Consider the following 7,078-nt stretch of genomic DNA (forward strand, 5'->3'; position numbering starts at 1 on the left):
CGATGCTGTGATGTAATCTCGTTGACAATCAATTGTTATTATTATTATTAGTTTCAAAGGGATAGTTCACCCAAAAATGAAAATTCTGTCATAATTTACTCACTCTCAAGGTGTTCCAAACCTGTATGAGTTTCTTTCTTCTGCTGAACACAAAAGAAGAGTGAAGAGTGTTGGTAGTCAAACAGCCGACGGTAGCCATTAACTTCCAGATTAATATTTGTTTTCCTACTATGGAAGTCAATGGCTATCGTCGACTGTCTAGTTTCCAACATTCTTCAATCTTCCTTTGTGTTCAGCAGAAGAAAGAAACTCATACAGGTTTGGAACAACTTGAGAGTGAGTAAATTATGACAGAATTTTCATTTTTGGGTGAACTATCCCTTTGAAACTCCTTGCTGTCTTCTGGGTTATTTACCCTTAACTTCTTTGTTGATGTGACTGGTTTCCAATGAGATGTTCCAGTTTCTGTTATCAATGTAGCTGATTTCTCATTTGTTGTTGTTGTTGTTGTTTTTACCACCAATTTGTTGTTTGTTGTCATTTTCCACCAATGCAATAACTGTGAACTGGACTTTGCATCGTTGCAGCACACACCTTTATACAAATTCTTCCTGGTAACTAATGATTCTTTTCCTCTCATATAGGTTTTTTTTTTCTTGTTTATTATTTATCGCTGTGCCCTGTTTACAAAATATGGTATTGTTGATCTCTTGCACTGTCGATTGATGCTGTGATGTAATCTCGTTGACAATCAATTGTTATTATTATTATTAGTTTCAAAGGGATAGTTCACCCAAAAATGAAAATTCTGTCATAATTTACTCACTCTCAAGGTGTTCCAAACCTGTATGAGTTTCTTTCTTCTGCTGAACACAAAAGAAGAGTGAAGAGTGTTGGTAGTCAAACAGCCGACGGTAGCCATTAACTTCCAGATTAATATTTGTTTTCCTACTATGGAAGTTAATGGCTATCGTCGACTGTCTAGTTTCCAACATTCTTCAATCTTCCTTTGTGTTCAGCAGAAGAAAGAAACTCATACAGGTTTGGAACAACTTGAGAGTGAGTAAATTATGACAGAATTTTCATTTTTGGGTGAACTATCCCTTCAATTGTAGTATCTGCATTGTTGGCAAGATAAGTGTATTGCTGTTCACATTGTTTTAATGCACTTCAGAATATTAAATACAAGATATTAACATGGTTACTTTTTTTTTTTTTTTTCTTGCTCAACTGCTTAGTTGCCACCCCTCAGAGGCCTCTTTAATGAAGGGCAGGTATTGTTTCTCTATTACCAGCGAAGATGTTTCATTGAAATCTTACGGTACTAAGTTATTGAAAACCTGCAAAGAAGATCTGAAGGCAGTCACATGCTTCTGACACCAGCCCTAATCCAATTAATACTGTAGCACTACAACAGGGATAGTTAAGGAATAGTTCAAAAATGTAAATTGTCATTTACTCTCCCTTATGTCATTCCAAACCCGTAAGACTTTCATTCATCTTCAGAACACAAATGAAGCTATTTTTATTTAAATCTGTGAGATTTCTGTCCCTCCAATGAAAGTCTGTTCAACCAAAACTCTTGATGCTTCAAAACATTTATGAAATGGTAAAACAAATCCATATGAATGGAGTACAAACATTGATCAGTGAACATAAATAAAGTTCAACTGTACCTGCTTGATGCACAGGAATGAACCTCTTTAAATTAAGGTGAAGGTCATGAGTAATGGATGTGCCGAAAGGTAAATTGCTAATACAGAAAATAAGCCTGTGATAATATTTGTGTTTGCAAAGTGTCAGAAAAAGAAGCTGTACCTGGTCATCTCCTCATTCTGACATTATATGGCTTCACTTTCAGTCAAACATGGAATGATCACTACATCAATTCCAGTGTAATCAACAAAGATTCCCACACAGCAAGTGCAGTGGCAGCTGATTAAAGGCATTCATTATGACACTACACTTGGTGATATTGATATGGGTGCATTATCTTACTTGTGTTTCTTCTGTTACTACTATCAGTGAAAGTAACCCAGCTGCTAGCTGGCAGTGCGTGACCCAAAACCTAGTCAGCATAGTGAAAACAACCCAACAAAAAGGACTGAACCCAGAATATATATATATAAACCCAAACAATTTTAACATGTATCATATAAATAACCTTAAAGCTACAAACAAACCTTTCTGGCTTTGTGTTTGTGTAGTGATTGTTAACTTTCATGTCAAAGACACGTCATAGTCCCAGTAAACCCATCTGTCTTTGCAGTGCAGTGTGTAGTCATGTTTCTTTGTGTATGTTAATGAACTGTGATGTCATTGTGACATCACATAGTCCTTGTAATCCATTTGTCCTCATAATCCTGTTTTTTGTCCTCTAGGACACATGTCCTTGTAAGTCAGCCAAAAATCAGGGTGTCATGTAACTTGTTTTATAAGGTGTAAATTAATAATAGAGTTTGAGTTTAGAAGCCATGATTTTTAAAAGCATTTCCATTTTTATTTGAAAGCTCTAGCATAAAAGGAAGTCATAGACCCCCTAAACCACCTTTTTTTCTGGTTCAAAGAAACTGTCCTTATAAGTCATGCTAACCTGTATGTGTGTGTGTGTGTGTGTGTGTGTGTGTGTGTGTGTGTGTGTTAAATGTAATATATATTTAATATAAAATATAAATATACTATAATAAAATTATATTATACATTAAATATAATGTTATTGTTATACATACACACACACATATAAATATATATATATATATATACATTAAATATAATATTATTGTTATACATACACACACACATATAAATATATATATATATATATAACAATTGTATATATATTCATTCATTTAATTGCACACTTATTTTAAAATTCTTTGGTTGTTATTTTTATTTTATAATCGTCTGATTATTTATATACATATACATTTAACATAAATTATATTATACCATAAAATATACTATTTACTTATTGTCAAATATATATGACAATTGTTATATAAGTATAGTATAAATTAAAAACTGTACAAAACTATTTCGTTTATTATGTTCATTCAACAGGTTAACACTGAAATAAGTCACTGGCAGACATTATCAATCCATTCATTGCTTGATCTTCACCATAAGCTTGTGGTCCAAAAGAGGTGAAATCTTAATGTCGGGTGTGTGACGTCATGAATAGGCCGTCGAGGGCTGAAGTGCTTACCATAGTGATGTAAACTCCCTGCAGGTGAAAGATAATAACATGCTACACGCTGCTTTTCTTCCACGCCGCTGTTATTTACTTAGGGTTTTGTTGTGGAAATACGTGTTGTTTTTTGTGTGTTTGCATTCGTTCGTGAATTCAATGCGGGAAAACACACTGAATGCAGAAAAGGGACCCCAGCTGAGAGGTGAGAAGCCATGCTCAGCTGCCCTGTGTCCCTTATGACCTGAAAAGACCTTTTTATACTGCACAAAGAACACACACAATGAGCCCTGTTAGGAGACACTCTCTGCCATAATTCACTTTTTCTTCTATATCAGCCGTTCATGTGACCCGTTTTCCCCGTGGGCGCCTTATTTGACATGTTAAAACCGTGGCCTATCCAAAAATAACAATTCCGTGCCTTGCATAATTAGCTGGCCAAATATTTGCGCTGACTAATTTGTAGAGGTATTCTCCTGATGCGTAATCCATTAGCTCCCATCAGGCTTCTTTGTCTCCAATCCAAATGAGACATTTGCATTTCTTTTGTTATTTAAATCGTGCATTTCCTCCAAACTGTGAGAATTAACTTCCTAATGAACTTCACACAAAAGAGAAGGGACCTCAATTACAAGCTCTCTCCTCGGGCTAAACTAATGATGCGAACAAGAGAGACACTTGTCATGATTAGGGGAGTATCGTGAGCCGGAGAATAGGCCACAGGAAGAGATCAGCCCGAGTGATGCTGATGGATTACTCACTATTCAACTCGGGATGGGTTCCAACAGCCAGAGCGGAACAAGGCATGACATTTAGGGATGTCTAAGGATAGTTTTTTGGGGAAATGCGACATGACATGGCAAGAGAACAGGATTTTGACATGTTTACGGGAGTTGACAACATGATCTCTCTTTTTTTTTCCATCAATAATTATATGAATGTATAAGGGAAAATGTATATTGTTAGATTCTATTCTTAAATATTTGTACCTTATTTTTAATCACCTATCAGCTTTTTTGTTGTTCATTTAATAGTCGGCCTGTAAAGTTCCAATTTATTTGAATATATAAGGAGAATGCATATTAGATACTGTTTAGCATTGATATTATTAACAATAATACGAATATTTTACACTATTTTAATCACGTATTAGCCAAATGTACATTGTTAGATAATATTTACCAATATTTTACCAATATTTAATCGCCTATTAGCTGAATGTATAAGGGAAAATGTATATTGTGAGATGCTATTTACCGTTATGATTCTCAATATTTTAATATTTTTAATCAGCTTTTTTGGTGTTCATTTAATAGTCCTGCAAAGTGCCTTTGAAGGTTCAAATTTCTGTGAATATATAGGGATATGCTGTTTAGCCTTGATATTATTAACAATAATAAGAATATTTTACACTATTTTAATCATGTATTAGCCAAATGTACATTGTTAGAAACAAATATTTTACCCTATTTTTAATCACCTATCAGCTTTTTTGATGTTCATTTAATAGTCCTGCAAAGTGCATTTAAAGGTTAAAATGTCTATAAATATATAAGGGCAATGTATGTTGTTATTATTATAATAACATTTTTACATTTTATTAGCTTTTTTGAAGTTCATTTATTAGTCCTGCAATGTGTCCATTTAAAAAAAAAATTCCATTCAAATATTATGTTTCTCAATTGTAGGGTTATTAAAACTGCATTTATAATAATAAATATTCAATAAATAATAAAGATGTTGAGGTGTTGTGGATGGGTGCTTGGGAGTTGCTGGTTCCTAAGGTACTCTGATTTCAAGGTTATATTTGTCACATACATATTAAATATGATGTAAAATATGTTTCCTTATAGTTCATTTTCCCACGTAGTGCAACAACAAACAGAACCAGCAAGGATTTAAGGACATTCACACACATAATATATATATATATATATATATATATATATATATATATATAATAAACTTTCAAGAGGATGTAAATTAAACAGAAAAATTATATTGGAGATAAAAGAATACTATACAATGTACGTATACTGAAACCGTACACTGTGCAATTTTTTTGCATGTTGACATGAGGTTGCTTGGTCAATTCTATGTTCTATTCTCATCCACGTTGATTCTGTCATCTCCCTCTTTCAATGTAAGGAGTTTATTTTATTTTTAATTGTCTGCCTGTTAAAATTGTACATCAGATCTCATATAAAATCAATAGCCCAAAGCGATTTGAGGAACTCCATCAAGTTACATACATGGTTGAACACTTTGGGATTTATTTAAATGTCTAATCCTTAAGTATGCACAATAATGAAGAAAAGTACAACAAATTATTTAAAAAAAAATGCAGTTTAAAATAAGTTTAGTATATCATATTTTCATTGCGGTGACATTATTTCAAATAAATATCCACTTTTGATCACCATAAAAATTATTTTTGTACTCGCTTGTATAACAGATCACAAATGACATTGCATGTCATCCATTGCAGACCCCTCGGTTTCTTTTAGCTGTGTCGGGGTCAGCTGATGTTAACCTTATAGTGAGGTCATCCATCCCATCATTAGCCCTGAGCTATTAGCATAGAAAGTGAATGGCAGGGGATTATAACAGACCATCCCCTGCTGAGGGAATGGGACTCCCCCATGAAAAAGACACCTCAGGAGCCCCTGCTCTCCATTGGGCGCTGATCCCTTCCACGCGGGGCTAGCGCTGTATTAGCGCTGACCTGAGAGCAGGGGGTTGATCATTGGTCAGAATGACCATCTACCTGCTGCCGCCCACTGGGAAAGGGCATGCCAACCTCACAATCTCATAAAGATAGCACTCATTAAGACCCTAATTACAGGTTCACTAGCAGGATAAGAGGTTGTGCTGAGACACGTTTGCTCTGTCAGTCAAGGTGTGTGTGAGAGGGAGGGAGAATGTTCTTATCACAAGCTTGAACACATAACTTCATGTTCCTGTTGAATGCTTTGAATCACATTCTGAAATAAATGTTTTTCTAATTATTTGCACCATTTTATTAAATACTTTTTCAACCTATACTTTTGCCAAGATAACAGCTCTGAGTCTTCTCCCAAAATGCCTGATAAGTTTGGAGAACACCTGACAGGAGATCAGAGACCAGTCCTTGTGCTGCTTCTCTTTGATTCACCCCACTCGTTTTCTATATAGGGTTCAGGTTAGGGGACTGGGACGGTCATGGCAGAAGCTTCATTTTATGCTCAGTGACACATTTTTGTGCTGATTTTTATGTTTGTTTTGGATCGTTGTTCTGATGAAAGATCCAACCACGGCCCATTATGAGATTTAGCAGAGGCAGTCAAGTTTTGGTATTCGCTATCCATGATACCATGTATCTGAAGTCCAGGACCTTCAGCAAAAAAATAGGCCCCTAGCATATAAGATCCAGCAGTATATTTAACGGTGGGCATGGGGTACATTTTATTCCTGTTGGCACCAAACCAATCTGGTGGGTTTGGTGCCAAAAAATTATTTTTTTACTTCAACACATTTTTTGAATGAAAAATCAAAAGGATAAACAATGCCGATTTATTTTTACAGCCATTTTTGATCATATTTACCAGGGGTGCCAATAAAGTTTGTGTGTGTCTGTGTCTGTGTCTGTGTCTGTGTCTGTGTCTGTGTCTGTGAGAAAAAGCTTTCATAGGCCTATGTATATCATGTGTAGCCTATATCATGCATATAATATATACTATACTGGTGACTAAATCTATATATCTATATAGCCTACGTAAAATTATAATGCGTGTGAGAAAAAGCTTTGTATATGTCTGTAGCCTACTATTGACTAATTAAATATAAGCAGTATTATACAATATCTATACATTTATATAAAATTCTACAGTGTGTGTATGTGTAAGTATACAG

Source organism: Rhinichthys klamathensis, unplaced genomic scaffold (assembly GCF_029890125.1).
Source record: "Rhinichthys klamathensis goyatoka isolate OS25496 unplaced genomic scaffold, OSU_Roscu_1.1 h1tg000150l_1, whole genome shotgun sequence".
NCBI lineage: Eukaryota > Metazoa > Chordata > Actinopteri > Cypriniformes > Leuciscidae > Rhinichthys > Rhinichthys klamathensis.